This window comes from Mus caroli, unplaced genomic scaffold (genome assembly GCF_978045245.1).
Source record: "Mus caroli unplaced genomic scaffold, Mus_caroli_1 scaffold_10, whole genome shotgun sequence".
NCBI classification, from domain to species: Eukaryota; Metazoa; Chordata; class Mammalia; order Rodentia; family Muridae; genus Mus; species Mus caroli.
Genome location: NW_028227265.1, coordinates 36,392,666 through 36,408,259, shown reverse-complemented (window position 1 = coordinate 36,408,259; position 15,594 = coordinate 36,392,666).

Genomic DNA, 15,594 nt, shown 5'->3' with positions numbered 1-15,594 from the left:
AAAAGCTCAGTGCACCTTGAACTTCCCAAGGCAGGTACCAGCAAGCAGATGAATGCAGTCAAGAAGTCCCCAGTGTTGCTCGGCTGGGAACATTGCACACTTCCCAGCTGCCATGCATCTATTTCCTAGAAGAGATGGTCTCAAGTTTGGAAGTTTTCTAATCTCACTCTTCAACCAAAGTTTTTTTCTGATGTTGACAATTCCTGCCAGGTAACCTGAAGCATCAGTGTACACCTCTGTTAATGATCTCACTGCTTTTGGATCAGGGCTGCTTAGCCACAATGTTTGTATTAGTTACTTCTGCTTGCTGTGATGAAACACGAAGAGCAAAGGCAACATAAGGAGGAGAAAGTGTCCAGAGGGAGAAGAGTCCACAATGGCAGCGCAGAAGCATGGTGACACGTAGCAAGCCTGATGGTTGGAACAGTAAGCAGAGAGATCATAATACTTAAATGTAAGCTCACAGTAGAGAGGGAACTAGAAATGATGACAGACTTTAAATTCTCTAAGCCTACCTCCACTTACATACTTCCTCTAAGAAGACTACATCTCCTAAATATCTCCAAACAGCACCACTAACTGGGGATCAAGTGTTTGAATGCCCAAGACTATGGGAACAGTCCTCATTCAAACACAACATTGTTCCTATGTCCAATAAACTTTGTGAACCACAATCCTTTGTCTGATCATCCACATATGCATCTTTCTATGAATTCTTTCTTTCTTGGAGATTTTATTTACTTTTTGTGCATTTGCCTGCATATATATCTATGCAGCGTGTGTATACAATGCCCACAATGGCCAGAAGAGGGAGGTCTTCAAGACACCAGGAAATGGAGTTATAGATTGTGAACCAATGTATGGGTCCTAGAAACTGAACATATGTCCTCTAGAAAAGCAGCCATTGCTCTTAATGGCTGAGACACATCTATAGCCCTTATCTATGAATTATTTAAAATGTCCAAAATGTTTGGCATTAGCGCCACTTGAATGTACCTAGATAAAGCAAAATAAAAGAGAATATGTACTGTTTGATATCTGGTTTCACTATGTGGTGTTATTTCTGTTTCTCAACCCCAGCAGCCCAGGAGCCTTGGAAAGAAGCATGTGTCTCTAATACAATGCTGCTCTCTGCAGGACATTTGGAAAGTTTGTGGTGAAGGAAGGTGTGATTATAAAGCATTGCATTGACCTTGTTTAAGAAAGGACCCAGATATAGCTGTCTCATGTGAGACTATGCCGGGGTCTAGCAAAAGCAGAAGTGGATGCTCACAGTCAGCTATTGGATGGATCACAGGGCCCCCAATGGAGGAGCTAGAGAAAGTACCCAAGGAGCTAAAGGAGTCTGCAACCCTATAGGTGGAACAACAATATGAACTAACCAGTAGTCCCCAGAGCTCGTGTCTCTAGCTGCATATGTATCAGAAGATGGCCTAGTTGGCCATCATTGGAAAGAGAGGCCCATTGGACTTGCAAACTTTATATGCCCCAGTACAGGGGAACTCCAGGGCCAAGAAGTGGGAGTGGGTGGGTAGGGGAGTTGTGGGGAGAGTATGGAGGCCTATTGGAAATGTAAATGAAGAAAATACCTAATTAAAAAAATAGAATAAATTAAAAAAAAAAAAGAAAAGAAAAAGAAATCAAGTCAAACACTTTTTGAGGGGGACTGGAAAGGACAGTCTTGGTGGGAGTGTAGTGGTATCTGGAATGGGAACAGGAGAAGTAAGTAAAATAAGACTTTAAAAAATATTAAATTGCTGGGTAATGGAGAAATTGGCTTAGTTATTAAGTGCTAGAGCCCTTGCTGCTATTGTATAGGGCCTAAGTTCCATTCCCAGCACCCATTTGAGTAACTCACAACTACATGTTAATCTAGCTCCAGGGAATCCAGCATGCTGTTCCGGCCTCCAGGGGCACTTACACACACACACACACACACACACACACACACACACACACACACACAGATGCATGTGTGTATAAAAAATAAAATCTTTAAATGAAATTCTGTTGTTTACAGGAAGAAAATGACAACCGATTTTATATTTGCAATGACAGCAAAGCAGAGGTGAGTATAAGAGAGGAAGTTTGCATACTGATGGGTTTGAGTGAAGTGGCTCTATGGTAAAGTTAATGGAACAAAACAGTGATCAAGATCCTCCATGTGTCTCCCCATGACACATCAAGCAGTTGAGGTGTTCACACACCAAAGTATCCTTATAAAAATTAAGGAAATTTAGGGAGCTCAGGTAGAGTGTTTGATTCTAGTATGTGAAAATAAATACTCTGATGAAGGCAGGTAGGGAATATGAAACCTAGTTCAAACACCCAGAGAAGAGAAGTATGTTCCAGCCAGGAAGGGATGGAGATCCAAATCCAGCCCTTAAACTTCAAACAATGTGTTTCTTCAACTCAGAAAATGCAAATGTCTAGGAAGAGAGTTGACACAAACCTTATAGACCTGAAGTCAAGAACTGAGACCACCCTAATGGAAGGAGGATAGGCATCCATTTATCTGTAGAAAGACAAAAGTGAGAGACTAAGACTCCACCAAACTTGTGATCTAAAAGCTTCTAAAGGAAACTTTCAAACTGAAATAAAAGTATGTTAAGGAGTAAAAAGAAAATAAAAATGTGGACAGAAATAAAACAGATGGCTCAGAAATTACTATACAAGCAAACCCAAATGGTCTAATATAAATTTTGTGTATAAATCATTCATATATTTACTATAAGAACTAATATCAAATTGATTGGAATAAAATATTCATTAATATGGTGGTGTGGTGGTTTGAATATGTTTAGTTCAGGGAGTGGCACTATTATTAGTAGGTGTGGTCTTGTTGGAGGAAGTGTGTCACTGTGGGGGTGGGCTTTGAGACCCTCCTCTTAGCTTCCTGGAAGATAGTCTTCTCCAGTTTGTCTTTGGAACAAGATGTATAACTCTCAGCAGCTCCATTGCCATGCCTGCCATGCTTCCTGCCATGATGATGATGATGGACTGAACCTCTGAACCAGTAAGCCAGCCCCAATTAAATACTGTCTTTTATGAGAGTTGCCTTGGTCATGGTATCTCTTCATAGCAATAAAACCCTAATGAAGACAGTAAGCAAGATTCAAGTTGGTACATGAACAATTCAATGTGTGGGGAGGAATAGAATATAGTGAGATATTTTTATGACTACATTTCTGCTCTCCTTTCATTTGATCTTTACTACCAGTGTTATATTATTACAAAATATATGAATATAATCAAAATCTCCGTTAATAATCCTCATAGTAGCCAGAAAAGCAGACATCTACAGTGGATGAACCATGGGTAATTAGTAAGGAATCCAAATGTGTCAAGTAAAATATCATATACAGTGCAGTCACACCAGCATCATCTCCCTCTTACTTCCTCAGTTACCCATAGTGCTCTCTGATAGCACCATCTTCCATGCAAACTGCACTCAAACCTGTGTCAAGATCTGCTTTCTGGGAATCAAACTCAAGATACCAGTTGAGCATCTGTAACTTTGTTATTAGCTGTCTTCAAATTAAGGATTGTCATGTTTTCCTGGTGAGTTGACCCTTTAGTCATAATTGAGTCCATTTTTCCCTCTACTGTATTAATTTATCCAATGTCAATGTTGAGACCTGAATTTCCTTTTGACTGTCTATGGGTTACGTCTGGTGCCATACTTTTACTTTTAACTTATCTGGACTTCTGAGTACTTGTATTTACATCGCCTTAGAAAGCATCATTGATCTACATGGAATACAGACACAGATACAGACACACATACACAGACATAGGCACACAGACACACACACACACACATACAGACACACACACACTCACTTATATGTGCATGTGTGTTACAAAAATACTACAAGCAGTTTCTTAAATGCACTCTTGAGCTTTATCAGAGGTAGGATGGGCCTCCTAAGCAGATCTATCATGTCTTTGGAAATGACAATTGTCAAAGTGCACTGTGTGGTTAAGGAGAGGGTGTCTGCATATTTTGCTGGCACCAAAATAAGAACCTGTCCTGCTCTTGTTCACTAATTTTCTAGAGAAGCAAGAAAGAAATGAGGGAGCAGGGACACCAAGAGCTACTAGCAGTCAAGTAAAAAAAAAAATCTAGAATTGGACTCATTACACACTGTTGGACCACAAGAGAGTATTAGAACATCATTTTGGGAAAGCTTTAAAATTTCACCTTCTTAGATAACAAAATACCCAATCTCCCCAATTTTATAACCATACTGTTAGTTATGATTTTTAAAGTTCAACATCCCAACTAACTTAGCTGCTTCCCCATCTGCCACGCACTCAGGTTGAGTCAGCTTGACAGGCTGAGAGGCCTGGAAGCCACTCACGAGGCAGAGAGTTTCATGGAAACTCACCTCCTGGAGTCTGGCGTTCTCTTTAACCCATATACTCATACTCTATCCCCGAGTTAGTTTGCTGTATGGATTCATGTGCTCTCTTTTAGTATTATCTTATTATAAGTGCCTTTTAAGATTGAATTCTGACATAGCTAAGCCTTCACCAGTGTTCCAATGTCCTAGAAAGTCCTTGAGCAGATCACGGGCTTGGAATTCAGTAAGAATGTTGCCTATTCAGTGACATTCAGAATTGCCTCTGGTATTACACTATCACTCTGAATAAAAGCTAAGTCACTGCCCTAGACAGGAATTTACCATCATCTAGGAAGAAGGAAGTTTGAGACTTAAGGAGGAACCAGAATAGATACTTAGAACTATAGATAGCCGAGTTACACCCATACACACGTATTTACAATGGCCTAGGGGGAAGGTGGACTATACAATAGACTAAAATAGGAACTATGGCAAGGGTACGAAGCCCTTGACTCTGGCATCTAATATTAAGTGGATCTTAGGTGGAGCTCTTTTTGATCCCAGTTGTTAACAATGAATTCTATCCCAGGTGGTTCCTGTCAGACCTTCTGTGTTTGTATTCCTCTGTTTTGTGTAAGAATCCAGTAACCTCTTTGTACCTTGCTGGTGTGTCACCCAACTTCCCTATTTTCTTCTATATAAAAAGTTTGATGCTTAATTTGACAAATTTCATTCAGATTCTACACAACCTCTCCTGTGTGCATCTGTCTGTCATTTCATCCAACGCTTTGCCCACCTGCCCCAGAGACCCATTCCACACGGACAAAGGGATCCAGAGGGTCTGCGGCACCCATCCGGCCAGCAATGTTGTCACACACCAGAAGTAGCATGCGGTCATTCTCCAGCATGGCCTCCCTACAGTGAGGGAAATGCGTCTCTGTCTCTTTCTCTCTCTCTTTCCCTCTCATTCTCTCTCTCCCTCTCCCTCTACACATCTTATATATTTAGATCAAACAAATTTTCTTGCCTTTTCTAGCTGTAATTTCAGAGAAGATCACCTTGTTACCTTATGAACACGGTCACAAAGATTTTTCGTATGGTAACTTATTAGTTTCTGCTGTGCAAATTGAGACTGCCTTTTAAACAGGTTAAACTAAATCAAGGGGTGGACAGCCAGCAGATAAAGTTTTAATCTTTTTTTTTCTTTTGAACATGAAACACAGAACAACAATCATTCAAACAAAGAAACAAAAACAGACATAAATTGTCAGACATGGACAGATTGGTGGACCAAGTACAGACAATAGACAGAGAAGAAAGAGACCTTGATGTCCCAAAGGGACCAAGATATCCTAACTAAGAGACCCAGAATGAGAACTAAGTATAGGACAAAGCTCCATTAGGAGCCAGAGAGGAAGCAGGACATTTCCCCATTTCCTCCTCTCTCTAGGAGAGCTCTGAACTAACTTTGATGGGCTTGCAGGATAGGTCAGAGGCTTAGATGCCCACCTGGGGCCGAGCAGAAAGCATCTGGCAGTCTTCTCTTGTTTGTCTGCCCAGAGCATAGGAGGAACTCCAGCCAGACATGGGCTATCCTCCCTCCCCCCTCTTTCCCCAGCCCCCCTTTTGTTCCCACAGATGGTAGCAGAGTGATGGTTACGCCATCCACGCGAGACAGAACCAGCTAAAGAAGATGCTTCACACACAGAGACATACATCAGACCTTCAAATTTCTGGAGACTGTGAGTGATCCAGTTTAAAAAACTCTCTCCCTCTCCCTCTCCCTCTCCCTCTCCCTCTCCCTCTCCCTCTCCCTCTCCCTCTCCCTCTCCCTCTCCCTCTCCCTCTCCCTCTCCCTCTCCCTCTCCCTCTCCCTCTCCCTCTCCCTCTCCCTCTCCCTCTCCCTCTCCCTCTCCCTCTCCCTCCCCCTCTCCCTCTCCCTCCCCTCCCCCTCCCCCTCTCCCTCCCCCTCTCCCTCCCCTTTTGGGGAAAGCTACATGATAGTGAGGAAAACCATAATATCTATCTAGATTAATTAATTGCTGTTCAAAACTGATGTTATTACCCTCAAATTGTATTACCCATGGAAAAATTAATTGATTGTACAATCTTTTGCCTTCTCAACTCTTATAGCCCAAACCAGACAGCCTGGTTTCCAGTTTAGGCTAGATGTTGAACCCAGGACCCAGTGGTGATAATTCACCTACATGGGATGGAAGGAGTGCTCTCATGTCTCCTGGAACCCTGGATCCTGTAGAAGTTACCACTTCCCTCAGCCCCTCCAGGAGAAGTGTGTGGCTAGCAGTCACATAGGCAATGTCCCAAGCTGACCTTCAGGCTAAACTCCTCCCCAGTTGCCTAGCAACAGAAAAGATAGCAGCATACTTTAAAAGGGGCTGTTTGGCCCCACTTCGCTCTCTCACTTCTCTCACTCCTCTCTCCTCTCTTTGTCTTCTCCTCTCCTCTCTCCTCTCTCTCCCTCTCTCTCCCTCTTATTCTCTAGCCTTTCTTCTCTCTCTCTCTTTTTCCCCCTTTCCCTCCTCTTGGTCATGGCCAGCCTCTCTCTCTCTCTCTCTCTCTCTCTCTCTCTCTCTCTCTCTCTCTCTCTCTCTCTCCCTTCTCACTTTCCCCCTGCCTTTCTATAATAAGGCTCTAAAACCATAGACAGTCTCTGCTCATCAAGGTCCACTGCACAGACTCTCACCTGTGTGGGAACATCTCTCCCTCAGCCCTCTCTCCCAGAACCCCGGGGCGACAGGGTGTTGCCCCGGGCCCCCTGGTTGGGGGCTGCCCCTTGTGCACCCCCATTGAGTGGGGTCAGTGGCTTAGATGCCCACCCAGGGCCGAGTGGAAAGCATCTGGCAGCCCTCCTATCTCCCCCCCTCCCCGCTTCCCCTGGTCCCTTTTAGTTCCCATACCTTCTCTTTTGATAAAGCATCCTGTACAGGGGAAAACTGCTTTTCTGAAACCTATACTCTCTTTCTCATGTCATTTGTATATTTATCATTCCTACTTCTGGGAACTATGGACAGCATAATTCTACTTGATATAAGGTTTTGTTTTTTTTTTTAACATTTGTTTTTTAAACCCTGCTCCTCTCACCTGGAGCAGCTCTTTTTGGCTGCAGACAAATGTCTGTTTAGAATTCCTCTGTCCCATTGTGCTGTCACCCCTAGGTGAAGTTGGCATTGGGTCAACACCTCCTCAGCCTAGCCTGTATCCCCTCAAATGCACCTCCTGCAAGAACAGCCTCCAAAAAATAAAATTTATATCTAGTGTTACCATTAATGCTGTGTGTTGCTTTCTGTGCAGAATACTATTAATTTTCTTATATTTTCTGTGGAGCTCCACGCAAGTCAGTATTTCTCAGTGGGTTTCCCCCCATCCCCGTTTTCAGGCCCCTTGTTCAGGCACCACCTGTAGCTATCCAGTGGCCATGGACAACCTGGGTTTACCTGTTTGGGGAGCTTTAAATGAAAAAGAGACAGGGGTGGGTGTGGGTGGCAAGGGAGAGAAGAATGAAGGCAAGACAAGGTTCTGATCAAGGATCCAAGTTTAATATTCAGCACTGCATTTATATAGGGAAAGCCCATAGACCCATCCTTTGTTTCAGCTGGATTATGTTGCAAAACAAGGTCAGTGGGTCATCTATTATTCTAAGTTCCTGTAGGAAGTTGCATGTACAACTGGGGCAGATGACTCCACCTACCTCATTAAGGTCCATTGTGACAGTCCATTGTGATGAGCACTCAAGGTCTGTTCAGCCTGCTTATGGCTGGAAAAAAACATGCTTATGGCTGGGAAGGGCACAGTTTTTTTGTTTTTGTTTTTGTTTTTAATTTGTTTTCTGAGACAGGGTCTACTAGGTGTCTTTGGTATACCTGGGTCTCACTATATGCATCAATTATACATTATATGGCCTTTAACTTTGCCTATGTGTAGCTCTTGAGTTCTGGGATTAAAGTCTCATGACACAACACTAGCATCTTTTTGTTTGGTTATCATATTTTTCAATCTTTATTCTTTCATAAATATATCTTACTGTTTTTGCTCTAGTTTTATGTTTCTTGTTAGATCTTAAGACCAATCATTCTAGTTTTACACCCATCCTAATGTTGGCTGTCTACTGTTCTATACTCTTCCCTACCTCACCTCTCTCTTACTCTTTCCCATTCCCCCTTCTTTTTGCCTCTTTGTATGCTTTAATCATATTTAAGCTCCAAGTATGATAAGAACATCCTAACTTCATTTTTTTATCTACATTCCCACTTCTATATTTTCCTTCACTAGATATAATACTTATATTTCCACAGCCTGTTTCCATTCTGTTCCCAACCTGATCAAATGATAGCTCAGTCCACACTATAATATCCCTGTTCCTCTCAACTCTATCAATTACTAAGCTCCAATGATGAATGTTCTGAAGTGGCTATTAGAACATTGGCATGGTGGGCCTACCCAGATGTTTGGGTGGTTTCCATAGTATATATATATATATATATATATACTATATATATATATATATATAGTGTGTATTTGTGTATGTATATTTATTCAACAATTAAATTAAGAAAAAGGATGGAAGTACATGAGAAGTGTTGGAGGGAGAAAAGATATAATTATATTTTAATTTTTAGAATGGTTGGAGAAGATAAAAAGAATACTTGGGGGATTTTGATAAAATAATATATATTGAATTATAAAAACTAAATAATTTAATTTTTAACAAAGCACCCAAACATTTGGATGTAGCAAGGAATTCAGTGTGGCATACGAAAAAAATTTCATAAGAAATAATGAAAAAAAAGTGAAACTAAAATGTTCAATGTGAAACTAACCCAAGTCAAATATAATCTTTTTAATACAATGGGTCAAGTAGGAGATAGACTATCAGGAATGGATAACAAGAAACTGAATTAGAATGTGCAGACACTGACAAAGACCTAATGAATCCCTACACACTGGAGAGGAAAATGAATACTTCCAAGAAACCACAGGAAAGAATAAATTATACCAGTATAGTAGTGAACCAAATAAAGAGGAGTGATACCCAACATTACAAAAACAACAAATGGACATGAATAATAATGCTTCAGAGTCGCTAGACAAAAGACGCAGACTAGTAGATCAGATAGAAAAGAAATCGGGATCCACCTGTTTGTTGCCTCCAAGGAGTGCTTGTTACCATGGAGGACAAAGACAGCCTAGGATCAAATGATGGAGAAGGCTTTTCAAGAAGGTAGAAGCAGAAAGGAAGAAATTCTCTTTGTTCCCCATCTGACAGACATCATATTGGTATTTGTCAGAAGTCACAGAGAAGGTTACTTTATATTGATTAAGTGAAAAATTCATCATGAAGATGTAACAATTCTAAACATTTATGCACCAAAATATCAGCACTACAAGTTTCAAAATGAAAAAAAAAAAGTATTTGTTTTTAAATAGATTGAACCCAAGGGAATTATAGTGGGTGACATTAGCACTCCACTGTCACCAATATATAGAGTGCCTTGACCTAAAACCAGAGAACCATCTGAGGTAAATGACATTAATATAAGTCATATGGACCTAATATACTTCTGCAGGGCATCCCATCCAGATACTCCAGAGCCCAGAATCCTCTCAGCAGCTCATGAAACTTCCTCTGTAATAGAAAATATGATACCCAGAGCAGATCTTAACAAATGAGAAAAAAAACCTGAAGCATTTTTTTTGTTTTATATCTGACAATGAAACGAACCTAGAAATCAACAGCAAAAGAATCTAGAGAACAGACATAAACTCATGAATATTGAACAACACACCTTTAGATGACAATGAATCATTAACAAAGTTAACATGGAAAGTTGGCATTTCTTGAAAACTCAGCACACCTAAACTTCATGGTCATGATGAAGGCAGTCCTAATGAGGTTCAGGGGAAGAAAAGGACAATTTCCAGTGGACCTTTATGCCTGGGAGCTTTCTGAATCTTGAGTAAGAGAAGGAAAGCCCTAGTTTTCCTCATCAGTGTTTTTTTTTTTTTCCACACCTGGGGAAGAAAGGAAAAGGAAAAGTTAAGGGCTCCATATAAAACTCTGAGTCAATCAGAGGACTATCACTCCATCTCCAAGACTAAATTTACGCCCTTCTAGAGCGGCTTCTTTCAGCTTTGGCTTCTTACCTTTGTGTTCCTCACCAGATCTATCCAGCAACTGGCATCAGGGACCTCATAAGCATCTCAAACTTGCACAGCTCCTACCCAAGGGTTTGCTTTTTCCTCAAAACACCTTTAACTCTTTCTCCACCCTAGTTTTGCCTGACCCATCTAAACCATCCCACCTTAGTCTTGGTGCTCAGTGAGGTTCCACACTGGGATACTGGGGGCAATGGCGTGGATCTGATATACAGAGAAGTGCTTATCTTTCCAAACAGTTAGGGAAGAGTATCCTAGCATAGCCTTGTCTAGGAATTTTAATGGCAACAGTGCTCCGGGCCCCAGAACGTAAGCTGTTCCCTTCATCCTTTTATACCTCCATATGTCTCACCTTTTTTTCTTATTTAAATTTATTGGATGTTTTATGTATTTTATTTCAACTGTTATTCTCCTTCCTGGTTTCCCATCAAGAACCACCCTATCCCATCCCCCCTGCCCCTGATTCTGTGAGGGTGCAGCCCCTCCCACCTCCACACTCCCACCCCACTGCCCTGGCATTCCCTTACACTGGGGGATGGAGTTTCACAGAACCAGGGGCCTCTCCTATTTTTTTCTGGCCATACCACCCCACTCCTTACTTTATTTTTTCTTCCATCCCTTAAATATCCCAGCAAAATCTTTCAACCAGTCTACAATTATAATGTACACTCATAACCAAGCAACTTGTTGTAGATTAACAAAGCTCTCCTTCTATTGATGCCAGACAATGCCATCTTCTGCTACATATGTGACTGGAGCCATGGGTCCCCCCATGTGTAGTCTTTGGTTGGTGGTTTGGTCCCTGGGAACTCTGGGGAGTCTGGTTGGTTGATATTGTTGTTCTTCCTATGGAGTAGCAAACCCCTTCAGCTCCTTCAGTCCTTCTTCTAATTCCTCCATTGGGAACCCATGCTAAGTCCAATGTTTGACTGCTAGCATCCACCTTTGTATTTGTCAGGATCTAGCAGAGCTTCTAAGGAGCTGGTATATCAGGTTCTTGTCAGCAAGCACTTTTTGGCACCCTCAATAGTGTCTGGATTTGGTGTCTGTATATGGGATGGATTCCCAGGTGGGGCAGTCTCTGGATGGCTGTTCCTTCAGTGTCTCCTCCACACTTTGGGAACAAATGTTTCTATGCTAAATCCATTTGATCTCTCCACAGTATTCATCATTTATCAGACATTTGCCAAAATGTATTTTTCTCCATAGTAAAATAAAATGCAAAGATTTGAAATTAGAAACTTGTGGGTCTTCAGTCTCAGATGCTTGTGAAGCACATATTCTACATATTCTGGAGAAAACGGCCAACCCATTTGATGAAACTGGTTTCTAATATTTGTTTTGAGTCAGGGTTTCAGGCATGGCTGGCCTTGAACTTCTGATTCTCCCATCTCTGGTTCCTATGTCCTGAGATGTCAAACATGTACCACCACACTGAGGTTTTGCTTCTAATGTGTCTTTGTGTTAAGGCTTCTAGTCTTGTCTGGAACTGCACCATCTCAGCCTCTCTGGTGCTGTGAAGGAAAACATGTTCTTTTATTCCTATGCTGCCCTCTGCTGGACACTGGGAAATACTCAGGTCAATAAGACTGGTGTTGGCTCTGGTTGCTGTCATGGAACTAGAGAAAAGGACCAATGCTGGTTGTTGGTAGGGCAAGCTTTCTCAGAAAAATAAAATAAGATAAGATAAGATAAAATAAAATAAAATAAAATAAAATAAAATAAAATAAAATAAAATAAAATAAAATAAAATAAAATAAAATAAAATAAAATTCTACTGTGGTGGAAAATAGAACAAGTTGTTGCTTGATGAACTGAGGAAGCCTGTTAGGGACATGTGCTTGCAGGATTTAGGAGTGGTTGAAAGGGCCTGGCCTTGGAAACACCCTATTTTGTGAAAATGTGGGGATGCCCTAATCAACATTGTAAGATGAAGGTATCATGTTAAAAGTTGTTAGTTAAAGTGCATATTCAGTGTCAAGGACATTAACACAGTGATTTGGAGAATTTTTAGAAAATTAGGCTGTGTGTACAGTACTCTGCTCATACGGTGATCTTCTATGGTGATCTTCTATGGTGATCTTCTCCAAGAAGTTTGGATCAGATTGTCCAAGTAAATAGATGTCCAGGTCCCATTCATGTACATACATAACTCACCCTCTTCTGTTGTAGGGAATCTCTGATCATGTCATTGAAAGAACCTAGTGGGGAAACCCCCATTCAACTCCCGATTCGGCATGCACCTAAGAATCACGAACAGAACACAACACCTTGATGTAACAACACGAGGTATTTTAATGGCGGGGCTCTGGGTCGAAACGTATCTCACACAGGAGACAGTGGATTTGACCACGAGGCTTGGAAGCTAGGGGTTTTTATAGAAAAGGAGTGGGGCTGGGGGAGGAATTGGTGCGGTTTCACATGATTGGTCCATTTAAACATCAGCAGCCTGTTAACATTTAACTTAGGTCAGAGGGGTGGGAGATAGGGAGGCGATGGGCCTGCCCGGGCATGTCCAGGTCTGTTCTGCTATGTTCTCAGCCCCAGGTTTCAAAGCTCACAAACAACTCTTTGGGCTATTTGATATACATTACATGAATCACAGGTCTCAAGTTTTATTTCCTTTCATTATACCACCTCCCATTTGTCCCATGGACTGCCTTATTCTTCCATTGCTCCACACTTCCAATGGTTGACCTCTGGCCTATCTTCTCTCTCCCTTCCATGTCAATCCTGAGAACTTCTGAAAATCACAACAACACTGAACTTTATCTTGGGATGTGTGTGTGTGTGTGTGTTTATGGGGGAGGTAACAAACATGTCATGCAAAGCCTGTATGATTATGGTTATGTGTACCCACACTGAAGACTTTATGTCTTATTGGAGAATGGACCCTATTTTGATTCTGTAATGCTGTTTCTTGCAGTATCTGTTAACATGATATTCACATAGCCACCATGTGTTCTTTCGGTATGTGTTTGGTATACTTGTCTCCTGCCTTTGGATTATCTCTCTCTCTTTTCCACTGTGTGTGTCTCTACTGGGAGTGTATACTAACCACACCTCCCCTCCCTTAAAGAAATTGCACAGTCTTCTTACATACAGAGTGGCAGTCTTAGCCACAGTGTGGTGGACAGGACAAAACTTTCAATCAGAAAGGAAAGGCCAGTGGCTTAGGACTTTTGTTGTTGGGACTAAAGCCAGGGTGAGCTTGTGAGGCTTGGATCTTACACTGGCACCAAGACAGAAAGTGCCCAGGCTTTCTAATCAGCTTTTCCAGATATGGAGATAGAGGGGAAGGTGACAGGTGAGGTTTATAAACCGCCTCATTCAGCAGCATTCAAAGGTCGCAAAGTGGAGTCAGGCACTGTTACTCAGCACATAATTGGGTTTGGGCTTTAAAATCCAGTCTCGAGACCATTGTTAACTAATGTTTAAGGCTATTTTATTTAGCAAAATTATTATCAAAGTGAATTACATTCACTACTTTCCCAAACGTTCATTTATTTCTTCTGCCATTTTCCAAGTTAGCTTTCTTTGAAAGTGAGAATCATTTATCTCCAGCAATCAATTACTATGAAACCTCTTTTTTAAAAAAATTAGTGCCTGGCACTGCAAAAAAAGTTTAGAAGTTGTGCTTGGTATGCAATATTCAAATCTTTCCATATTATACATTGCATTTTCAAGCAGAGTTGTATAAATTACAGGAAGCTGAATAATTGCTCATTACTGTAAGTTATTCTCTTCCATCTTTGTCCTATTTTTCCAGGTGCTTCCACTCTGTTCCCCTGACCCTCACAGAGGGTCTCTTTCCATACTTTCACTTTCCACCACAAGTAGACTTCAGGTAGATGTTACCTTGTATGTGCTGATGAAGTGGCAGGTCCCGGGAATTGTCTCTGTAGCTCTGATCTAGTCCTAACCTTAGTGAGACCTCGGGTCCCCAGTCTTGGAATTGGGGTCTTCTCAGTCATCCCGCCTCTCTCAGGTACCAAAAGTTCCCTAGTGCCTTCACCCAGGACTATTTCCTGTACTCGACTTAGGGAAAGTAGAACATTAACGCTCTGTTTGCCTGGCCTCAGTGGGTCTTCAAAAGAGCTCTGGGAAGAGAGGCTCCCATACTATTTTTGCAGAGGGTTGGGGGTTTGTTTCTTCATATAAAAGAGTTTGTACAGTATTGTGTGTTTGAACCTTCAGAGACAGGTGCCATGGACTGGTTGGTCTCAGTCAGCCCCCCCTCAATCTGCCGGAGAAATCAGGGTTCTGGACAGGTGGGCAGGAGTTGTTGAGAAACTACAAACAAATACAGACACAAGGGAGTATGCTGTATTTGAATGTAATTTGTCAAATTGAGCACCAGAGTTTTAATACAGAAGAAATTAGGGAAGTTAGGTGACACATCAGCAAGGTACAATGAGGTTACCTGATGCTTAATGACTCTTACACAAAACAGAGGAATGCAAACACAAAGACTGGCAGAAACTGAGCAATAAAAAAACTGAGACAAAGTCAGCTCTGTATAAGGTCAGCTATATTCTTAGAAGCCAGGACTTTACACTCCCTGGGCAAGGGCTTTCATACCTAAGTCATGGTTCTAATTAGGGAGTTCTGCTCTAGCTAATCATCTCATGAATAATGCAATACTCTAAACCCACAGCCCAATCTACTTCCTAAACCATTGTAAATTCCTGTATATGGGAGCAACTTGGCTTTTATTCTAAGTGATAGTGTGGGGGGACTTTCTACTAATAAGTAATGTAGTCTGCCATTCATAACTATAATAAGAATTCTAAACTTACTTTGCTAAGCTTGTCCTGAAATTTCTAACTCTATGTAGTAGATAGCAATGCCTGATTTCTTTCACTATCTCCCTTACAATATGAGAGGCAATTCTGAATGTCACTGAATAGGCAACATTCTTACTGAATTCCAAGCCCAGGATTGGCTCAAGGACTACGTAGGGCATTGATGAAGGCCAGGAAGCAAAGTTCAATCTTGCTTAGGTATTTGGCAAGTCATTGCTTGGAGGCACCTATAATAAAACAATACTGAAAGAAAGCACACAGATCCATTT